We start from the raw sequence: 25,592 nt of genomic DNA on the forward strand, positions 1-25,592 counted from the left end.
TATAAAACATAAGGCAATAACTAAAGCCCTATGAGATAGAGTGGAGTGATTCTTTGAGAGATGGATCATTAATTAACCAGATTGTCAAATTCTAAACAATGTCAAATATTCTTAGAGAGGATTTTGGTTCACTCCTCTAGATGCGTGAGCAGTATTGAATGGATTTGAGATTTATACAGTTTTCTAGATTTACACGTAGACTAAATGATGTGATTCTTTCCAAAGTGGGAGTGTGTTAGTATTAAAATTAAAAATATTAAATTAAAAAATGTAAAAGAATAATAAAAATATGAAATTTTTAAATGCTTTAATCTTTGTATATATCTTGGCCATTTCAATACTTTTGACAATATTGTGGGTATAACAGAGACCGATCTATAATACTTCAAAAGTGAATTATTTTGAAAAATATTATATCGTTTAAGAACTTTTTCTCTCCTTTAGCGTACATATCAGGATGTGATTTAATTCCAGCAAACAATCTATATTTATTGCTTGAACATTTACTACACACAGAATTTTGGGGTATCTTAAGCTTCATGACAGATGACAATATTTGAAGTAGGGAAACGAAGCGTAGTCGAGGCCTAATACAGGCCTTCTGTTCATTTCACACTGCACCAGAAGATATTCTATAAAATACGTTTTGACAGCAGGAGTATGTTTAATGGAAAATTATTCAAAAATTTTAAAGGAAATATATGATTAATTACTACCTCATTTTGATGTCAGTTTTAATTTTCCATTAAACTGCTCATTATTAGAAAAGGTAAACACCACGGTAAAATTCGAAGTTCACTGAAAATTTAAAGAGACATAAAAACCAGCAGTAATTAATCTTACTGTTATTACAAGAATAGTTAAGTGCTTACAGATACTAAACGTTGTCGTTAAAAACAGGTAATCGTTGACATAGTGAAGGGTTATTATTTCTAAACCTGACATACATGCAATTAGCAGTGTTTTTGCTCATGAACGTGTCACAGTTTAAAACGTACAAGTGTATAAAAACTTTTACTGAATTTTGTGTAACTAAAGCTGTAAGCCTTGATTAATAGACAAATTAACACGTATAGTGGCATTTGATTGGCAGACGATTATAGTTTTTTATTAGCAGAAATGCTTCTAGAAAGGCTGGAAAATGATATGATGTAGGATTTATAATAATATAATTATAATATAATAACATAATTATTATTATATTATTATATACTATATAAGTAGTAATATAAAGTATTAATATAATTACTTACAATTTAATATAATTTATAATAATGCAATATTTATTTTATACACCATTCATATTTTATGTTATTTGCAGTATTTGATGAACTGAAACATCCTTGAGAAATAGCTGTATAGCTGTATTTAGCTGTATTAGATTAGATGTTTATATGTTTTTATCGGTAGTGAAATATGTTTTTATCGGTAGTGAAATAACTCGAATAGTATGAAGAAATTGTTATTCCAAGTTCCAGATAGATTTTAAAGTGTTGCCTAATTTACTTTTTCAAAAATTTGTAGATGACAGTAATAAATATAATTGACATTTTCAAAAATTTGCAGATGACAGTAATAAATGTATAAATTGCATAAAACATAACGAACTGAATGCGACCTTCCCAATAGTCACAGTGTTCAAATGATTTTAACCTATATTTACTAAAATAAAGCGCCAAAAGGCTTCATTTCGGCGATGCGAAAGTTATAAAAATCAAGTTGATATTAAATCCAGCATTATTTCAAAGCCGAATGCAGACACTATGAAGGTTTGATAAACATAAGTTGACCATAGGACATACGGGAATACGCCCGCCCGCAGGCATTTACGAGTTGCCTTAGCGCGGACCACTTTAAAAAACATGCATGCTGTCCAGGCGTCCATATGTTTGCTTTCTAATTTGGTGTATTTTTTTAAAGGTTTCACTGGTCTAACAGCTGTTTCGATCTGGTTTGTTCTCGTCAGAGACTGGCAGAATCCTTAAGAGAGCAAAAACTTATGTTTACGAAACTTTCATAGTTGTACATTCGGCTTTGAAATAATGCTGGATCTAATATCCATTTGATTTTTATAATTGTAACATATATATTGTATATAACGCCTTTACTTATTGGAAAATCTTTTACTTTCACAACAGAAATTGGCAACCATTTTTCATTGATATTTGTTAGAAAGTTATTTTGAATATTTGTGCACCCAAAAAGTGTATTTAACAACACCAACAACAATATATATTTTTTAAAATCAATCAATAATAAAACTTACATTATAAAAGTATGTGAACATAGATACACTGTTCACATAATTACTCGTATATAATATTTATGATTTGATTTCAAGTTTCAGAATGTTATGAAACTGATTTTTAAATTCTAAAGTATCACACATTGACTATTTTTTTTACCTCAATCACTAAGCATGAGAAAATAAACAATAAACATAGTTCATTCTAGATTTTCTTGATTTTTTTTGAAGTTGTTGTTCAGTTGTACATTTTATTGTTTTACACTGCGCAAAGATTTTCTTTTGGATTTAGATATAAAGAAACCACAACTCACAATTTATGCTGTTAATGTGAGTTTTTTCCCACTACAAATTTCTGGATTTCTTTTTGAAGCATAGCGCTGAGGTATTATTGGAAAATATTTTTATATATTTATTTTATTATATATATATTTTTTTTTTGCTTTGAGTTGTTGAATAGTACGCTTTTATTCTAATATCATTGAAATTTCTGCAAGTTAAAATATTCTTATCGAATATGCATACTTCTTTGTGGTTGGCATTTATCTTCAATATTTTTTTTTTAGATGTAAAAGTGAATCTATGCCTTTTTTAAGCTAAAATTTTATCCACAAATCCTAAATTTTTCTCATACATATCTCCTTTTTTGTTTTGAATGATGGAAGTTTATCCATGAAAATGAATGGTTTACTTTACAGCATTTTTATTAGGACTCGCATCTGTTAAATAGCTTAAATATTCCAAAATTACATAAATAATCTACACCCAATTCGCAAATATGATATGTTTCATAATATAAAAATAGTTGTATGATAAGCAATATTTATTACAATAACTAATCAAGAAATCGAGATTTATTACTATATTTGAAAAATTTCGTCATTGTAAGGAATACTTCTTTAAAAATGATAGAATTATCTTAATAATAACTAAAAAAATAACTTAAAGATAGTTGGAATTCTTGAAAAGTTGGATCCTAGGAATCCCAGTTTTAAATTTCTAACAAGTCTCCGTCAGATTATTAGTGGATTTCAATGCAGACCTTACTTGGGGGAACTTCTGCTTCCTATGTTTGTTATTTTCCATGAAATATAATAAATCCCCAGCACACACACACACACACACACACACACACACACACACACACACACACACACACACACACACACACACACACACACACACACACACACACACACACATACACACACACACATTGATTGCGCCACTGCAGCCTTGTGAAGATTATACCAATTCCACCCACAGAAGGCAATACATTCGATTGGCAAAGTAGTAGAATTAGATAATCCATGTCTCTACTCTATACGGACTAATTATGGATCTGTCTCAAAGTGTCCAATATATTATCAGGAATAGTTTCAAATCGTGTGGTGTAAATCATTTACCACGAATAGCACTAGCAGCTACCATCAACTGAATTCTTATGTTGAAATTCATTGCTATATGTGGTACACGCTAAACCATTTAACAGCTTTTGAAATGAACATGAGTTAGCTTGGCTATTAGGAAGTACAAGAGCTTTTCCTTCTCTCAAACACTGGGTTTTCTGTTAATTAGATGAGTCATACATCCGATTTTGCATTGTATAACAATGCAAAATCGGATCGGATGTATGACTCATGTGATTAACAGAAGTAATATATTGAACTCATGACAATAGTTCTCTACATCTCGACCAGGATTCCTTTCATGACCAGAGCACACTTCTTCTCTGATGATGATGATGATGATGATATGGAAAATTTCTGCAACAATAGTCTTCAAGGAATAAAGATCCTTTGGAACAATTTACACGTATTCTACTTCCTAAATTTAGTCTTCTTCATCTCATCAAAAAACCATTAGCATATTTTGAAAATACACAGTTTTCTTTCTGGTTGATTGATTAGGAATATACCACAGCAACAAAGATTATGAGAGTAAAACATCATGTCTATTAAATGAATATATTCTACGGTGGTTGTCTCTTTTACAGGATGGAACTCTGCACTTCAGCATGCATTTTGATTTTCTATTTTCTTGGCCAGTTTGCAAGTACAAAGGTTAACACAGTCAAAAACGGTGTTATCCATTATTAAATTATGCATATTATGTAATTCTGAATTATGACGTTTTAAATATAAATATTAATTAGAATTTGCTTTCACGACGCAAATTCTCTCTAAGAGAACATAATTCACTTTGTAAGCATAAATATTAAGAATAGAAATGACTTTGCACAAATTAAATATTTACTTTTTAGGGAGTATGTTTGCCTCATTACTCCTGTACTTAGCGAGTCGCAAAGAAAAGTATCACTAATTTGTTTTTCGCAGTTTAAGACATATATTTTGACACGATGTTGTGGATAAGTTTATAAAATCTTAAAAGTCAGTTTGAACAAGCTTTGTAATGAACTAAAATCGAGCTTAATTATAACATATTCTTAATTATGACATTATTTATTTTTGGTTAAGAGAGCTAATCATGTGTCAAATGTATTCTCTGTGTTCGGAAATTCCTATGTTTTCTTGCAGAATTGGCTGTAGTAGTGGTAATTAGGAGCATTACCGCAAATGTCTCCAAGGATTTCATTCTTATTCTATGCGTCATTAAACAAATGCAGGCATACAGAGATAACATATTCGTAAAGTCCCAGATGGTTGCTTCTTCTCATTAAATAATAGACACGTTTTAATATTAATGCGTTCAGAATTATAGGGTTTAAGTGCTGTTATCAGTTTTTTTTTAAATAAATATTTTTCTTCATTATTCTGCAAATGTTATTTCAAATGAATTTTACTCTTTCCATTATGTACTTTTCCAGTAATGATTATTTTGTTTATTTAACTATTACGAGATTTTTTCTTGGAAGGTTTATTTCCGTTTTTCTTTCGGATGGCCAAAGCATTGAATTGTTAAAGAGTTCAGAGAAAAATAAGAATATCATAATAGAAAGTAATGAGGGACGAAATTTCATTGTAAAGGTTGTTCCGTAGTGTGAACTTCCATGGTTTTTGTAATAAATGAAGTGAGAATTTTCTTCTTCTTTTCGATTCAATGCAGTCTTAAGTCAATAATGTAGTTAAGAATTAAGTTAGTATGGTAGTCTTAAGTCAAGAATTAATGAACAGCATTTAATGATAGCTAACAATGAAGTTAAAAACTGATGCTGCTAGCTTATAATAAACATAACATAAAGAAACAAATGCTTGTTTTAACCTCCATGGAAATATAGACGGATTCCAGCGACCTTTTCACCTTTTGAAGCAACAAACGAAGTCCACCTTTTTGAGATGAAACTTATTTCTCTCTTCATGTTTTCTTCGATGGAATCAACGGCTTTAAATCTGATTTCTTTCATAGAAATGCAACTTAGAATAGAAATAAGCTGGAGAAAGACATAATTCATCTTCTGTTCTTTGAGAAAGTATCTAAAGTTGCCTCAAGTAACTTATTGATTATCTGTGACAATTCTCAGAAAGAATTTTTCTGATAAGCATTTATAAATCTTTTGTTCACAGAAATCGTTGATATTATCGAAAAAAGTCAAACAATTAAATGGAAAACTGGACTGACCAATGTGGCGATGATGAAAAATGATGGACAGAGGTCCTCTCTCTCTCTCTCTCTCTCTCTCTCTCTCTTTCATTTGCACCTTATATATTACGTTGACATACCGATTAAATAATGAATTGCATACAATTATTATCCCTCTTCATTTGACTTGTAGTTCAACAGAATAATTTAATATTGTAAATCCAAAAAATTCAGTTTAATAAGTTTACACGTTAAATAAATCGATTTATAACAATCGATGTTTGCTATTAAAGGATAAACAAAACATATTTTTAAGTGTATAATCCTAGTTCAGAAAAAAATAACTTCGAACGTCATTTTAAGGAATATAGCTGAATTGGTAGCACACGGTATTGATTTTGTGGACTTTGAGAGCAATGAATCTAAGCTTTATTGCTCTGAGGCCATTTCCGTCAATCTACAACCGGCAAACCTTAACAAAGGAAGATCTTGTGTATTGCCACCAGCCAGGGCAGTTAAGAAACTAAAAAAAAACGAAGAAATCTAAAGATTGACTATTCTTGATAACCTTTATTAATCCATTCTATTGGTGGTATTTTCTCCCCCCCCCCTTTTTTTTTTTTATAAAAGATGAGCTTGCGTCTCCTTATTTGCCGTCTTACGATCAGGAAGAAGAAAGTAAAAAAAAAGCTTATTTTTTCCAGCTTAATTGCCAGCAGTTTTTATATTTTTTCCCTTCATAGTTAGTTCTTTTTTACATGAAAATAATTTTTTGCATCGCTTAATCACTTTAATTTATTGATTTTTATTTCGCTTATCATAATTTAAAACTTGAGCTTTTTTTTTTTTTTAACTGCCTTGTATGTGCTTTCCATTTGCTTTACTACCAATTTTTATAATAGTGTTTCCTTTATCGGGACGTACTTGAATAAGAAGCCTTGAATTAGCAGGAATGTAGTGTTGAAAAAAAAATTAATAGATCAAGAACTGATTTTTAACAGCGAGTGTTGTGTCGGTTAGCGTAAAAATACTTCGGCTTCCGTAATTGTTAGCTACCCACTTGCAATGCGACCACTGAAAGCTCATTATAATCTGACAAGATATAGTTTGCATGTTCAATATTCTATTATGAAATTATGAGTCTTCCCAGCGACTTGTGCTTGTTGCTAACTCATTGAATCTTATTGTCATGAAATCGTTATTATTATTCTCATTTAATCTGGTGGGAAATGGCTGAAAATTTAATTTACTGGTACAAATAAATTGACCACCTTGCATCAATTGCGATGTGCTTTTAGCCAAGCCGACTCCGTATTAGTGAGGTCAGCTCGTTATATATATGATGTCATCAACACCAACCGGGCTGCAACAGGCGCTCTAACTATAGACCCTTTTTATGGATTAATTGTATTTAAAAAAAAAAAATTGGTAAAACCAGGCATAGACCACAGATATAGTAACACTGGCTTCTTATCTTTAGCTGCTTTGATGATTAATGACCAGTAGCATTCTTAAATAGTTCTGTGGAACATATGGTGATGCCAATGACACATACACAGCGTACGTGACGTTTACGTACATCTGCATAAGTTGTTAATTTAACCCTCTGTCGTATATATATATATTTAATGTATTCGAATTGAATCGAAAACAACTTTGAAATGAGTCCTTATAAGGACTGGCTTAAAGGGGCGAAGCAAGAATGCTTTTCATCTTCCCTTATCTGTAGAGGACAGTGTAATGATAAGGTGTCATTGAACTATTAAAGCTCTGATCATGGTAGGAGGGTAACAATAGCCTAGCCTCAGTTAGAACTTTATGGGCTACAGCATTGCCATCCATTACCGTCCCAGGGTAATTTCTTCTTCATTAATCCTTTAAAATGACAATTGATAATTGACATTTATGTCTTTAGGGGTGAAGCAAAATGCTTTTCATATTCCCTGCTATCTGTTGTGGTTACAGTGAGGGTAAAATGTACGAGCAGTTTGCTCGCCCTGAATGGGCATGGAGATTAAGCATCGTTATGGGAGGCTAATATAGCTTTTGGTCTTCTATATTTGAATATGTCCGTTGGCTCGTATGCTGCAGCTTGCTGAACCAAATCGTTGGGATGTGTGGACGTCTTTAGGAAAAACTTGGATGCTAAGGATTGTGGAAAAGAGAAAATATAGGGAATATTGTGTCTCTATGGAGATGATGGTTTTTAACATACCACGGGGCGTTCAGAATCATTCTCAAGCACTTGTTCTGCACTCGCTGTATTTTGAAGATGCTAGCATTAGAGGTGTGGCTCCAGGCCGGAGAAGCATAGGTGATTATAGGACGAATCGTTATCTGGTATAGTTGCAATTTGATTCTGTTGCTGAGTTTGCTATTTCTATTAATCAGCGGATAGATCTGAGCTTTGGCTTTAGATGCCTTTGCGCACGCAGACTTGATGTGTTGGTTGAAAGATAGCTTTTTGTCGAGAATCACACCCAGGTAATTTGCTTCTGTCTGCCAGGGAATTTTAGTATTGAATAGTAACACATCCCCTGCAGGAGACATAGGCCCTTTATGAGAAAAGAACGGCTGAGCTTTTCAGGGGGTTGACTTCCAATCTCCACTTAGAGAACCAACCCTCCAGCTTCAGAAGGTTTTCCTGAAGCTTTCTGGTAATGAAATAGGGTCTGAGAGATCTGGTTAGTATTGCCATATCGTCCGCATACAGGGCCAAAATGGAACGCATCGGATTGTGTGGGATGTCTGACATGTACTCAGAAAACAGCAATGGAGCCAGTAGAGATCCCTGCGGCACTTCAGCAAAGATATGGCGCTGGGACGATGTAGAACCGCTGATTTTAACTCGCATTGATCTATTCTGAAGAAATGAATGGATTAGATGAACCATTTTTAGTGAGGTACCGGCTGAAATAAGTTTGTGTATGAGTCCAAAATGCCAGATTTTGTCAAATGCTTTGGATAGGTCCAGGAAAACAGGTCCTGTGCACTGCCGCCAGTTGTAACTGGTGGTGATGTATTCGACAATTCTGTGGATTTGCTGGGTAGTACTATGGTGTTGCCGAAAACCAAACTGTTCTTTAGGGAGGATGTTTAGTCATTTACTGAAGTTTGGAGTCGTGAGAGGATGACTTTCTCCGCAACCTTGCCCAGATTGGAGATGAGACTGATTGGACATTTACCGCAAAGACCCACATTTTGCGGTAAATGTGGGTCTTTGCCTGGCTTATGTATAGCAATTACATCAGCCAGTTTCCAGGTGGAAGGAAACTACTAAAGTCTTAAGATTGCATTTATTATACTGGTCAGGTGCACTACAGCTTTTCGAGGCAGCAGCGTGATCATCATGTTTGAGATGCCGCCTGGCCGAGGAGCTTTATTGTTCTTAAGTTTTTTAATAATATCTTATAATTCAACAGGTGATGCAGTTGCAATATGGTCAGCACTGGTATCTGGGATATTTAATGCATGCCTGACCTGTCTGTAGATTTTGTACAAGTGATTGAAGTTTAAGTTGTTATAAGAAGTTTTGCACTGCTCATCAAAATTTTTTAGTATGGCTTCTGCCTGATCTGTGTGGACTAGGCCCTGCTTTGAGATTATGGGGGAGGAATCTGTTCTTGTCCTGAGGAACGCGAGTATTACGAAATCTCTTCCTAGCTCTGTTCTTCTCTCTGATCTGGTCCATAATATCCTCAGGTAAACGAACAGGCTTGGGAACAGGTTTGTGGAAGGTTGCAACCGCTATAGCGGACTTAATCTGTTGGGTGAAGCTAGTCACTGCAGATTCCACATCTTCTAGTGTGCATATGTGAGGGACGGGTCCAATTTGATCCCTAAGTGCTTTAGACAGTCTCTCCCACGATATGCCTGAATGAGAGGGAGGAGACAGGCATTCTTGTTCTCCCAATTGCAGTAGAATTGGGTTGTAATCCGACGACAGCTCGTTTAGTGATTTAAGGCTGTACTGTACTTTAATGTCTTGCAGGATAGCTATATCCCGGATGTCAGCAGTGCCTGACGTACTGAGATGAATTGGTTCGGTAGGTCCAGCCACAATAGCATAGTTGATTCTGTGTAGCTAGAAAGTATGCGACCATTTTTATTGGTAGTTTTACTGTTCCAAACGACCGGTCCTTTTACTCCAAGGATGGCATCCAGATCTGAGGTTAATAATGTCTTTAATGGAGGGTTGTAAGCGGAAAAATTTTTTAGGTTTCCAATTAAGTTTGTGAGGACATTAATTCCTGTGATTTCGAGGTTAGTGGTTGTAGGGGTGGTTATTGAATGATGACTGAAATAGTTTTTGATAAGGGTGGCTGTATCTCCACCTCTATACCCAAGTCTGTCGTTTCTATAAATCTGATACCCTCTGATGTTTAGGGTGTTAGCAGGCCTCAGGTGAGTTTCATTGATTAGTAATATATCTGGGTTGTATCTATTATTGAATTCCTGGATTTCTAACAGTTTATTTTTGATACCGTTGGCATTCCAAGCAATAATCCCAAGATAATTTGGGGCGATTTTTTTCCTATGCATCAAAGAGTGCAGATAATATGGATTGGGTTTGCTGTAAGAATCTTTTTGTAACACTGATGGATTTGAGTTGCTGAAATCCTGCAGCATGTTTGCAAGAGAAGAGGTGATAATAGCTGATAGATTCGAATGTGGATTTTTCAGGTTCTGGGTTTGTACTATCTGTTTGGAGCAGACCACATCAGCATATGTTCTCGCTTGATGTTGAAGATTAATTTTCTTAAGGGGCTTAGTTAATGATGGGCGAGCACCTGGTGTCCTGATCTCACTCTTGGAGGACTGAGGAGCCTGAGCTTCAGGAACTCTCGCACTAGATGACGAAGTAGACCGATGATCTGGATCTCTCCATCTGTTTCTGGGGTGATGTATACACCCTCTATAATTAGCAGGGTGAGGACCCCACAATTAGCGCACTTAGCCGGGGTGGAGTTTGGCTTGGCGCAGGTGTTTGTGGGGTGATTCTCGCCACATTTTAGGCATCTGAACTGAGCTTTGAATAGCTTTTGGGCATGGCACAATTTTTGGCATCTGTGGCACTGCCCAGAAGATGCTTTCTTTCTCAATGGTTCTGGGGTGATTTTAAGTCCACAGATTGATTTTAGATTATAGATGTCTTTGTAAATGTTATGAATTTCTACTAAGACTAAAGGCATAGGTGTCTTATTTAATCTAAACATTCTAGTGACCTTTATGAGAGGTAGATCCTGTAAGTTAAGGTCAGTAACTATTTCATCCGTGTAAATATCCTCGGAGACTCCTCGTAGGACCACTTTCAGATTTTTTTCGGAGGCAAGTGAAAATGTGTGATATTGAGTTCCTCTTGCGTCCATTTCCTTTGTAAGATTTCTATAATCAGCCACCGTGGTGGGCTGAATTTTTATGCCTTCGTCTACATTTTTAGCAGATCTATAACTTATTTGTAAGTTAGCCATGATGTTGTCCATCTCTACTTTTCCCTTAGGATAATCGGTGGCACCTTTTCATTGGGGGAGGCAAAGGGATCTGTAATGGGAACGTCTTCATCCATACCAACATCATTTGTTGGCTCAGCAGCGAGAGGTTTTCTCTTCTTACAAGCGTGGATTTCTCCTTTATCAGAAGGATTAGAGGTCAGAAGGAAAAACGCAACTAGATTGCGTTTTTCCTCCATTTGAGGAGAGTCTTCATTTTCCTCAACGTCGACTTCAGGTGAAGAATATAAGTTTAAGTAGCCAGGCCAATCCCGTTCAAACTTTTTGAGAAGCTTTTTAATAAAAGTGAGTGCTAGCCTTTTATCGAGTGACTCGATAATGATGTCGGGGTCGATCATGCTAGTAGGGCATGTCAGCTTGAACTTCTTTTGGAGTTTATCAATAATTACAAGAATCGGCTCTTTATCGAGTAAATCAGTGAATACGTCTAGGTCAGGTACGCTCATATCGTTTTAACTGCGTATGAGCGTTAGTAAAAATCCCGCAGGTCTAAAGACCTGCCAGCAGAAATTTTTATAGAATATCCCGCAGCCGCAAAGGACTGCCAGCAATACCAAGCGTAGGCTAAAGGAATCAATAGCAATTAAATTGCATCTAATCAAAGTCTTACCTTGATATTTCACAAAATGAAGAACTCAAACTTACACCAATACAAACGGCAACCTAATAACCCCTTTAAAATGAGTCCTCATAAGGACTGGCTTAAAGGGGAAAAGCAAGAATGCTTTTCATCTTCCCCGTAATCTGTAGAGGACATTGTAGGGATAAGGTGTTATTGAGCTACTAAAGCACTGATCATGGCAGCAGGGTAACAGCAATAGCCGAGCCTCAGTTAGAACTTCATTGGCTAAGGCATTGCCATCCATTACCCTCCAAGGGTATTGGATTGAATGAATCAATCACCGCATCTCACCGTCGATTGATTCCCCTTTAAAATGAGCGTTGTAAAGGCAAAATATATTTTTTATTTATTTAATTTATTTATAGGTGTGAGAAGTGTACTGGCTTTTAGTTTTTGTTGTTTAATAAATTTGCAAGATCTTATGGTTAAAAAAATTATAAATTAAGGAAATATATTAAACTTGCCAAAATTTGTTAGTTCTTTTAACTGTAAATCCAGCATTTTAACTCATACTCCCAATTCGTAAAATATTCGAGTACATTTGCCGAAGTATCTGCACACATAAAATATTTAAGTTGAAATATTTAAATCTCATTTGTTATTAAATAAAATAAGTCACGAATAAGATTTAAATGTTTTTCAACATAATTCTTTTATAAATCTCTAAACTGTAATAACACATAAATAACATATTCTTGTACACATACCGGCCATTGAATTAGAAACTTCGCAGAAATCAGTGGTTTAGGCATGCGACTGACAACCAATCGTCTTTAATTCCTGCACAGTGAGATACGAGTCACGAACAGCCTTCATTAAATACTTCGGTCAATGGCTGCACACAAGAAGTTCTGTTTATCCGTACAAGCCTTCTCAGACGATGGCAATCTCGTTTCTGACAGACTGTCTTAGACCACAGTTACGCCTCTTAGCTCGCAATGTTGGTTATTTATCCACTGATTAAACACTCGGGATATCTCACCTTTTGAGAAACCAGTCAGCACTGCTGTTTTCCAAATCGTGGCTCCAGCCAGACGTGCACCCAGAATAATCCCTTTATCAAACTCCGAAAGATCCTTAGTTTTAACGATTAATGAAAAGCAGCATTCTTAAATAGTTTTATGGAACATATGGTGACGCCAATGACATATACAACAGCGTAAGTGACGTTTTACGTACATCTGCATAAAAGTTGTTAATTCGGTGACCAGTATGTGTGGATGTCAACGTATAAAAATACTGCGCGATATTTTTAATAGCTATTTTTCATTTCCAGTTAGTTATAGGCTAACTAGCAATGAAACATTGCTATGAAATTAGGAAAGGAGTTTTATTTACGAATATTTTAGATTATATAAGAGGAAATTGAAAAGAAGAGTCAATTTGAATGAAAAAATTTACACATCATGCCGAAAAGTACTTTCGAGGTCATCATACCACGCAGATAAACATGCCTCAACATTTTTTACAAACTTCTAATGCTTACTCAGTCTCATACACTTGAAAAAAAATACACCATCTCCTATTCCAGACTGCACCGTGAAGAAACGGTTCTGAAGAACCATGAGTAAAGGGATCAGTATCGTCGAGGTGTACAAAACATTGTCAATGTATGGAGAAAAGTATGGAAGTTAAAGAAACTTGCACAAATGAGTAGAAGAAAGATTTAACAATATTCTCTGTTAGCAGATAACCTTCCTCACAGGCTCAGTTGTTTCGATTCAAACTTGAAATCAAAGGAATTACAGATCCTTGGTTGTCGTAGAAACCCAATAGCAATCTATTTTGGACTGCAGTTAGCTGCTCTATGAATCTATTTAACAGATGTTTGGAAATACGAGGAGACATTATTGAAAATAATCCTATAGTTCTTGCATTTTAATTTCCTGGATTTAATGAAAAATAAATCTGTTGATTAACTCTAGTATAATCTTTAAAAAAAAATAATGCTTTGCATTCTAATAAGATCTGCAGCGATAATAAAACTGCTAAATCAGATAAAATCAATAAATGAAACAGAAAAACTTTACATAGCACAATAACTCTGAGAATCAAGAAAATAATTTTCTTCTTTCTAGCTTGGTTGTTTTATTTTAATGTGATTTTTTTCTTCCACAACTGTTTGTGTTGTTCCATTTACTGTACTAAAGTTTATCAGCTTATTTCTGCCTTGCTTTTCGTGCATGTTGTTTTTAATGAATGCCTAACACTGCTATCGCTATTAGTATGTACAATGGGAACAGTGAGCTCCAAGAGGACTCTACAGTTTGGGATTAACTCGGTAATCCTTCCTTTTATAGATCAGGAAACCAAAAAGAAAGGAAAAAAAATTGATTATATTAGTCAATGCATACATTTTAGACAATACGTTTTTACAAATAGCATCATACGAATGTGGTCGACTACCGAGATCGTGTCAGAAATCCCCGCTTGTGAGATTTATTTTGTGATTATAATTAAACGCTGTTCTTTTAATATGCATATTAAGTGTTTGTATACGAAGTACTTGGCAAGCGTCATTAACATGAAAAGGCTGAGATCATTACAACGCACAAGAGTAATTTGCTTATGAATTATTAATCGTGAATTCTACTCCCTTTTCTTGGCATTTTTATTTGAAAAAAAAAACTACTGCTTGAAGAAACATTTTTTAGGTTTATTTATTTTTTCAGTTTTTGGAGAAATGATTCGATATTAGGAATATAGGAAGGAATTAAAATGAAAACAAGGTGTAAACTTTTATCCGCCAGTTTTATTTGTTATTCATTGTAATGATATTTTTGTTGAAAAAGTTTTGGTTCGATTCCGGTAGCATTTCGATTTTTTTTGTAATCTCAGTTTTTCCATTTAAAATTTTGTATCTCCTAATGAGTATTTAGGTTCTCTTACACTTACACTTTTTTTAATTGTTGTTCATTGACAATAATCATTCTTGGAGAGATTGACTGTTAATAACAAAGACATGATTTTTTATTATTATTTTTTCTCTGATTTTGGCTCCGTTATAGAATGATATATATATGAAGAAAGAAGTGCGCCGGTACTTTGATCACTAATTAATTCAATAGTTTATAAAATTGGCGATTTTTGTTTCAAACGTTTTTTTTTTTTTTTTTTGTTTCAGACAATTAAGAAGCAGTATGCAGCACAACGCTATTTTAGCTATAGAACTCGGAGTGTAGAGATAGATGTAACTTCTTAAATATTTGTATGAGTAATCTACTCATAAGCGAATTAAGAACATATACGATTATATTTATTTACATTTTGTATTATTAGTTACCTCTTTTCCGCTGGTGGAATCATATTTTTTCACATAATTCAAAAGGTCTAATTCACTTTTGAATTATTTTCAGTTTGTCAATGCGTCAATTTAAACTTATTATTTAGGATTTTATTGATTTAAATGGGGAAGAAAGAAATATAAAATATTTTATTTTATCTGAATAAAGTATAATGCAACAGATGTTTTATAGGGATTAGAATTAAGGGATTTTAATTAAACTGTGAGTAAATAGCGAGTTTTTAAGAAATTGCAGAAAATAAAATCAATACTCTTCCTCTTCTGGGTTCAGGTTATTGCATCTCTCTACTTCCACGCAAATGGTTTTGGGAGAACCACAGAAGTGACAGAAGAACGGAGTCGATTGCTACTGAAGCAGAAGATGTGTCTACATCTAGCATAGCGGAATGCCGTCAGAGACGCTGTGATCACGAAGGACTCTTACATCGCCACTGGATGCATATTATACTATGTCGGAAGGCGCATTGTAACTGTCAGTGCTATCCATTCAACGCTCAGCAATTATTTTGATGTACTTTTGAAACGATGGCTGTAAAGTAAAATATCGATGAACGTATATGTATACAATGAGCGTATAATAGAGGAGGAGAATCAAAATATTACGTAAACAAGTTTTTTTTTTCCCTTTTTTTAAAATATAAAAACTTTTTTTAAAAGATAAAAACATTTTATTTTATTAATTTAATGACCACATGAATTGGAGCAAAAGTCTCTATAGTTTGAGAAAGGATCTTTTGTTTTCCCTATTAAAATATAAAAATAAAATACTCCCTTCATAGTTTTACTAACTAATTATAAATTTCTAAATATTATAGCGAATTTTTTAAAATAAAACGATATAAACCCTGATAAGAATTTTCCCCCAAAATATACCCATTTCATTCGATTATTCAGATATTTTTTAAGAAAAATAATCTGCAATATAGGCATTAGCTGTATTTTGCTTGAAACGAATGTAAATGGGAAAGCCGAACTATTTCAGTAATTGAAATCCGTATGATAATGATGTTTCGATTAATTTTGCCAACGAAGTCCTATCACAATCGAAATGCAGCTAGCTACGCTTATACAATTAATTCAAATATTGGAGATAGTCGCAGACCTAGTGACGTATCATTGATGACCTGCTGCATTCTACATAGAACGAACGTAATAATTGTATGCATCCGGTTAGCGATAACTGAAATGGATTTCTGAAAACTTTCAACCATAGTGAGAGATGGAACTTTTTGAGTTTGGGGGGAAGGGGAGGTAAACTGTTGTTTTAATAGATAATTAAGCAGCTCAACAAATTCAGATTCCGAGTTCCTATCGATATCATACAATATTTGAGAATATGCTTCCCAGTTGCCGATTTTATAACTTTTAAAATTAAGCCTACAGGCGAATCCTTCTGATGCATACAAGTTGCTACGCTAACGAATTCTTAATTGTAATTTTTTCGCTGATATTTAATTCATCCATAACGTAAGTTAGCATATCTTTGGCTTTTAGTCTTCTAAATCTTCTTTGCTCTTTTATTTCGTACGTGTCTGTCCAAAAATGAAAACTTTTAATGTGTTTAATGGGTTGTAACGTTCATTCTTTTTAATGCATACGTACCTTTAAAGAGAAAAGCCAGAATGTAAGAAATATCCATTAAGCATCTCTCTCTCTCTCTCTCTCTAGTAAGACTTTTACATTTCTTATATCCATCAAGCAGAAACTTAATAGTCAGAAGAAGAATTATAAAAAAACATTCGTACACTGTTCGCATGAGGGTGGATGGCTCCTAACAGCGAAATCTTAAAGAAACATAAGGCTAATCTAAGTGTTTGCAGTCAGGCTATACTTTTTCAACGTGTTGGTGTGCAGTTGGAGAAATCCGTTTTGTATAGAGAACAATAATCTCAGGCAACCCTAATGGGAGTTTGACACGAGATAAGGAAATTTCCGAAAGAAACATTTCCTTGAAGTTGTAGCATTTTTAGTTTGAACAACCAAGATTATTTAGTTTTCTGGAGAAAATGGTTCTCCTAATGATTTACCAAGCAGGTTTTGACCACAGAATTCCACATCCTTCGTGGTGCTATAAGGAGATAATCAGAGCAGTGTGTATTTTGTATACGAAAATTAATTGCTTGAAGCTAATTGCTGTATTCGAATGAGCGAGAGGAAAAAAAACCATGAAATCGAATTAGCAACTTGCACCGCTGCAGGGACGAAACAATTTCGTGGTTCCTAAATATCATGCGGTGCATATTAATATACTTGTTAATAATGTAATTTAAACTCCTAAACTTTGGTTATTTTAGGGTGATTATTAAAGGCTTAGTAAGGGATCTGACCCCTGCGGGACGAAGACACAGCATTCTTAGAGTACGTTAACAACAGCTGTCTACTATAGTCTGTTCACGTAGCGGAGACTGAGTGTAAGCAATAGCAGTCACATGCAGACAAAAATACCTCATTCTGATTGGCTGTAATCTGAACTGCTGAAAGAAAGAGAAGCTGGCAACTTTTATAACAGTAATCACATGATTTAACTTCCCCTGTGCTCTAGGGTATATCATCCGTTTCACCAAAGTTAGCTAAATTTTCAAGCAATTTAAAACCCGCACTCCTTTTACTCTCCTTCCCAAACTCTTTTCCTTACTCGATACATCGAAACCTGACAACCTAAAGTATCCAGGAATTTATCTTCTTTGGTGTAACTGCAATGTTCCCTATTTTGGTCAGACGGAGAAATCCATTGAGTTGCGCATGAAAGAACATGCGCAACTCAATGAAAGAAAGTATCTAATCACGTTCTTAATTCTGATAAACCTGATGATGATGATTCTATCACTCATTCAGTGACTTGAACAATTTAAAAACATTTTTAGATGCTATGATGAGATTGAGAGAATTGTGGAATCAACAGAAATTGTCATCAATCTGTTCCATCTCAATATTAACCTTAGCTCTAATCTATCTGATTTTCACTTTTCAGCTGTCCAGCATGTTCCCCCCCCACCCGAACTAGTAGGCCCAAAACACTGACAAATCGGAATCTACGAACTCTCAAGCGTGTTGTCACAATAAATTATCAGTCAGCCTGCCTTAGCAACCATTGTAAACAACTTCCATATAAGCTATTGAATGGATGCCAGTGGCAGAACTATTCGTCGGGGGGCGTTTGTCCTTGGGTTTCATGGTCGTGATGCGGATCCCAAGTCCTTGCTGATACCTGCCAATGGTCCTGTGGAGCGATTAATCTGGATACACGATCTGTCAATCTGGTGGACGTTTTTGTATCTGGCGGATGCCTGGTGAACGATACTTACAGGAGTATCTTGTATCGATCCTGAAATTTGGAGATGGTAGCATAATGGTCTAGGGTTCTTTTTCCTAGTTTGGACTTGTTGGTTTTGGTATTCGAATCTTTAAGTGCTGTCCAAAATGCCCACTATGGCATTTTGGACAATTCCCTTCTTTCCACACTGTGGCGACAGTTTAGAATAGATCCTTTCCTGTATCAGTACGATAATGCATGTGCTCACAAAGCAAGACCTTAGCTGCATGGTTTGAAGACATGGAGGTGGAAGAACTAAACTGGCCAGCCCAAAGTCCCGACCTCTACCCTATTGAACATTTTTGGGATGAGCTGGAACGTGCCAGACCTATTCGCCTAACTAACACTCGTAAGCTGTTCACCATACTATAGGAGCAATGGAAACCAATTTCAGCAGCAGTTTTTACCAGAACTTATTGGAAAGTCTATGCCGAAGGGTATTGGTTGTAACAGCAGCGAAAGAAGGCCCGACTTCGTATTGACAGAAACCCTGTAGCGAAGGGAAATACAAACAGTTGCTATTAATCGCGATACACGATCTGCTAATCCTATGGACGTGTTTGTATCTGGCGGATGCCTGGTGAACGATACTTACAGGAGTGTCTTGTATCGACCCTGAAATTTGGAGATGGTAGCATAATGGTCTAGGGTTCTTTTTCCTCGTTTGTACTGGTCCGTTGGTTTTAGTATTCGGATCTTTAAGTGCTGATGCCCACTATGGCATTTTGGACAATATATATATATATATATATATATATATATGTTAAAGATACCAAGCAATTTTATAAGCTAGGTTTTTTAAAAAGCACATTTCCGGAAGGAAATGTGCTTTGCATTAGGGGAAAATTCTAAGGAAAGTGATCAGAGCTTGCTCAACCTTGACCACGAGTTGCCTAGTGTTGCACTACGTGCAGCCGCAAACTTGACTTACTTGTCCGTTTGATTATTTGGATAAAGGTTTAAAAAACCTAGCTTATAAGCTTGGTATCTTTAACATAATATATACCCAAGATAAAAAACTTTCTACATATATATATATATATATATATATATATATATATATATATATATATATATATATATATATATATATATATATATATATATATATATATATATATATATATATGTTTTTTTTTTGGGAAATGTTTCTGGTAGGAAAAAGTGAAATTGCAAGTGCATGCAGTATACGGATATTTATCGACTCTGGCTTTCTTTACGAATAGGTTTTCAATATAAAAAGAATTATATGTCAGTTGCGAGTAGTTTTCTGATGGTGCAGCATTAAGATTTGAAGTCTGACACTTCCTCCCGTTGACATATTTCGTCAATGGAAAAATAGTAATAAGAAAATGTCCACCTTGATATCTTTCACAAGAATAGAAATATAAATTGAACCTTCCGACAGATCAGAAGCGACATCTAAAATAATCGTTCCCTTAAAAATGTCAAGTAGCTCTAGTAATATAAGTAGCTTATATTTTATAAATATTATGCAGTATCTTCTGTTTACAGTAAAATTTAATCCTATATATTCCGAATCTATCCGGTTTCGTGAAAATAAGTTTTTTATGGAGAAACTGGATCTCATATCTGAATCCAGTGTACAGGTTTTTTCCAAAATAAGCCTTTTTCAGAAATAGCTTCTTTTTCAAAGAGGTTTATTTTATTTTATTTTTCAGAAATAAGCCTTGTTTGAGAAATAAATCTTTTCATTTGAAACGAAATAAACTTATTCTTTCGAGAAATAATCTTTTTCCCCCAAAATCTTCCCTCCTTAATGAAATTTAATGAAGAATTCTTCCCAAAAGTGAGACGAGTAGAATGAATCCAATTCCTTTGACAATGGACCTCCCTGAACCCCTAACTGGATGATTTCTGAAGTAAATCTGGTAAAATGATTGTTCTTATCTTGATCCAAAGTGGATGCAATATACTGATTGAATACTGATGCGATGATGACCAAATATTTCGATTTTTACTTCACAAAATGATCAAGCCTGTTTCCAGTCAATTAGACCGTTTGGGAAATAGGCTTAACACAGGCATTAACACAGGCCGGTGTTGTCGGGCATGGAGAATGTTCTCACGGACATCACAAGATCACTCATCTACCCTAAACACACTTCGGCTGCTAATTCGTACTGTTTTTGACCAGGTATTTTCCCATATGATGGCAGTGATTCCTGATGAATCTGTTCTCTTTCAGCAAGACAACACCTTGTGTCACGAGTCTTGCATTGCGCGATCATGGTTCGAAAAGCATGCCCAAGCATTCGCTGTTCTCCCCAACCACAGAACTCTCCTAATTTGAATCCCGTCGAACATTTGTAGGATCATGTGAAACGCATCATCTGCCAGTAGGCACCATCGCCTCGCTCGGTCTCTGATGTCAGAAATGTTATTCTCTATTCATGGTCGAGAAACCCTAAGTATACCTTTCATGGTCTTTGGGGAGTCAATGCCAACAACGTTTTCTAGTACAAAGGTGGACACACACGCTACTGATGTGTGTCCACGTGAGTGTATTTATTTTATCTTCCCTGAAATATTTCCACATAGTGTCCGCAAAATAATTATAAAATATGAAACACACCATATGCATTGCAATTAAAAACGGTACTATTCAAACTCTGTCAAGATTGTTCATATTCTAAGTCGGTTTATTACGCTTCAAACCATACTAATAAAAATTCAGAGGAGGATTTAAAGTGCTTGTTAGTCTACATGTCTTAAGATTTATAGATTCATGAATTAAATGCGTTGAAATACGAGTAGAATCCTTTTAACTGATATACGTTCTTTGAAAATCCTCAATAACTACATATAAAGAAATCCCAAAGTATTATTGCTGTGTGATGGAATAATTTTTACAACTGCATTATTTTGCGTACTTGAAGTAAAATAGAATTTTTTTGAATTTTGAATTATTTGGTCGATTTTAAATTTCTTCTTCTGTACGACGGAGTTTTAAGTATATTAAATTGGTTATTAGTCATATAGTAACACGATACAGACCATAGCATATATTCTCATACGTTGTACTTATGTCAATAGTTACCACAGCTGTTTCATTTACATACTAAAAGATTTTCCTTGTTGGTGGCAGCTGGTTAATATCCTGTATATAAATATTGAACAGGCTCGAAGCGAAGACTGTTCCATAAGAGTATTATGCAGGTCAATAGTAGCTCTTAAGTTAGCTGTGAGCTGACTTATCTGCAAGGCAAAAAAAAAATAAAATTTAAAAATTAAAAAAAAAATAATAATTTCTGCATAGTCTTGTGGTTATTGCACATATTAACATACAATGCACTACGGCTAAACACAGAAAAAAAATAATAAACGGCGGGCTAATTTATATATATATATATATATATATATATATATATATATATATATATATATATATAATATTGCGTATTCCTGTAATATGGGATTTGATAACTGCTTATAATAAGAGCTAAGCAAAAAAAAAAAAACTTTCTACTGAAGGGTTGATAAAAATATAACGTAATTTTATGGGTTTCGGAATATAGCTATAAAGATATAGTGATCATTATATGTAAGTTAGATCTTGTTGAACGTTACTTAAATAAACTACTTAAAAAGTAATGGAATGGTCCTTATACACTAAGTTAATTTTCCTTTTAGATTACCCGAACTACTTACGGTTAATAATTTTAGACCTTAAAATCACCACTACAAAACACCTCCTAACAGTAATATAAAATCGTTATTTGATGAGTAAAGCATTTATCTACATATGAATAGAATAAGAGATTATTATTTATAAATTAAAATGGATATTAAATATTTTTTTTAATTATTAAATGTGACTTCTGATTAAAACTATTATTATATTTTTAGACTTTTAATTTTATTAACATAGCAAACAAATTATTACGTATACACCAATGATATATTTTGCTATTTCAATGTTTTTCGTATGAGAGTGACCTCCTGGGGTGTACCTCCTCTTTTGCCATTCTTAACTGATTAGTGACTGCGTAGCTGTCGTTATGATCGGACGTATTCCTTTAGACTCTGCCTAGTTGAATTTTATTTATATAAGGTTTTTCAGGAAGCTCGAATTGCACTGGAACTAACGCAGTTCGAGACCTACTATCCCCCCCACAGTAAGAAATATGCAGAGGTCTGATGGCCAGTAGGCCCCACCCTCAATGAGGAACTGTGGTGGATGAATGGTATTTTAGGGAGGTAAGTCTCTTCACCGTGTCCAAGTAAGTTCCCGAAACTCCTTTTTCCTTGTTTTTAGGATAGTCACTTGTAATAAACTAACTTTTTGCTGGTAGACGGGATTAGCCTAGTGGACTCTCAAAGTCTACAGGATCACTCGGGAAACCCGAGCAACTGCTTTCCATATGACGAGCTCAACTTCAAGCAGCTATTGGCAATCTTTAAACATGTAGGAGGCCTGCAGCAGAGTAAATAGCCAAGAAAGGTAGCAATCCACCAAACTGAAGAGGTTGAAACAGAGGACTCTCAATCCTCTGGTTCTGCAGCTGGTGATCCCTTCTTGTGCTTCTTTCTGCTGACAACCAGACTATCAGGTTGTCAGCAGAAAGAAGCACAAGGAGGGATCACCAGCTGCAGAACCTGAAATAATACCTCAACCCTTGGTTAGAACAACTCCAATGGACTTAACAGCACAACCTAATGAAAGAATAGAGACCGACTCCACAACCCAAAGAGAGGATTCCACCAGTAATTTTAAGAACAAAAAAAAAAATGGTCTTTAATTACAGAGACGATGAAGAACGCAAATATCAAATTTACATCATCCAAGAGTACAGATGAAGGAATCCGAATTCAACCAGAAAGAACTTCAGACTACCGCCAGCTCACCAGACTTATGGATGAATTGAAAGTTCCATATCACACATTTTTCAGCTTAAGAGTGAAAAAAATCTAAAAGTGGTCATCAGAGGTCTGGCTGAAACCATACCAGCTGAAGAAATAGCTATTGACCTCAGATCACAAGGCCTAGATTCAATTAAGATATCGTGCATGTACCGAGCAGACAAGCGCCCCATGCCTCTGGTCTTGGTCGAGATCAGTAAAGACCATAGAGAAATTTACGACCTTAAAATAGTCTGCAGCTTAGTCATCAAGACCGAACCTCTCAGAAGAAAGGCTTCAGCTGGTCAATGCCATCGCTGCCAAAAGTATGGGCATGCACAAAAGCTATGTAATGTGGATTACAAGTGCATCAAGTGCAGTGACAACCATCCCTCGCACACTTGCGTCAAAACCACGAACCGCGTCCGCTAAGTGTGCGAACTGTGGCGGCCCACACCCAGCCAACTACAAGGGATGTTCACTCCACCCATCCAACCTGCAGAAGGCTAGAGAGGCACTATCCCCGCCCAATCAAAATCGAACTACACCAGACATCAGAACGCGGGCTGTTACTCCCGAGAAATTATAGGCATCTGCGGTCTCTACTAGCAACAAACCGGCATCTTGCAACCAAACCTCCGCAGCAATCCTAGCTGCTACTCTAGGAGAGATGTTAACGTCGTTTAGCAAAACAAACCCCCAATCAGGCCAGCACCAATAAATTCCTCAAAAACACACGTCATCTTCTCCATGATTAATGGGTAACACGGTTACCATAGCTAACTCAATACAGGTTGCTTATTGGAATGCTAACGGACTAAACAACAACTTCCTAGAACTAAAAGAATTTGCTGAAAGATATAAGATAGACATCCTTGTAGTCAACGAGACGCATATTCCGCCTTGCCACAACCCCAAAATAAGGTACTACACTACTTAGGACAGATAGATTCAATGCCAGAGGGGGAGGAACGGCTATATTTGTTAAAAAAAGAATAAGATACAATGAGATCAAGAAAACAACAACTACAAACCTGGAAGAAACTGGAATTCAAATACATACCAACAACACAGGTAGTTTAAAACTATATTCAGTCTACAACCCGGGAGACCTAAACACAAAACATCCTGTGTGGAACAGTAGAAACACCAATAATAATGAGAAGAGCCTACACAAATTCGCTATGACAAGAAACATCGCCATAGTAGGTCCTGTTGAACCAACACACTACGGACCACTGGGCAAACCTGACGTGCTGGATATAGCCATATTCAGGAACACCCCACACCAATTCCAGTTACAGGTTATTAATAATCTTAGCTCCGACCACAATGCAGTTCTACTTAGTCTAGGCGGAGAAGCAGAAACCATCTCTGGACAATCCTACACAAATCTCAAGAAGCTTAACACAACTCTCTGCAACATCGCAGGCCCTGTTCCAACCATCTCCTCACCCAAAGAAGTAGACACAGCGAACAATAAATTGGAAAGCACAATCCAAACTGGTCTTGCAACAGCCTCCACTGTTACCGCTACAGCTCAAACTAACATGCTCCCAGAAGAGATTCTAAAGCTTATCCGCAACAAAAACAGGATTAGACTCGATACCATGCAACGCTATCACCAAGGATAAACAAGAGCTTAACAGGGCAAAACCTAGTCCGATATGCAATCAAAGACCATAAGAATCAACTATGGGAGAGGAAACTAAGCTCCTTAAACACTGTAGATAACTCATTATGGAAAATAACTAAAGCCCTTCGCTGCGATCACCCCAACATACAACCAATCCATGGAGAAAGAGGTATAGTCTACCGAGATGATGAAAAAGCAGAAGCTTTTGCAGACACCCTGGAGCTGCAATTTCAACCAAACTACACTCATGCGGACTTGCGCTTCATTGAAAAAATCCACAGGCCAGTATGCTATGCACTTCATCATACCACCAGCCGTGACAACACAAGCTATACTACACCAAATGAAATATACCAAATCATCAAGAACCTCAATAACAGAAAAGCACCAGGTCCTGGTCAGATTTCAAAAGAAATTATAAAAGCACTCCCCTCACGAAACAATACTGCATCTAGTGGCTATCATCAATGCGATGCTAAGACTCAACTACTTCCCCACTCGCTGGAAGCAGGCAGATATAATCCTCTTCCACAAACCGGGGAAAGCACCTCAGTTTCCC

This window comes from Typopeltis vanoorti, chromosome 8 (genome assembly GCF_054136105.1).
Source record: "Typopeltis vanoorti isolate ZY-2024b chromosome 8, IOZ_Tvanoo_1.0, whole genome shotgun sequence".
NCBI classification, from domain to species: Eukaryota; Metazoa; Arthropoda; class Arachnida; order Uropygi; family Thelyphonidae; genus Typopeltis; species Typopeltis vanoorti.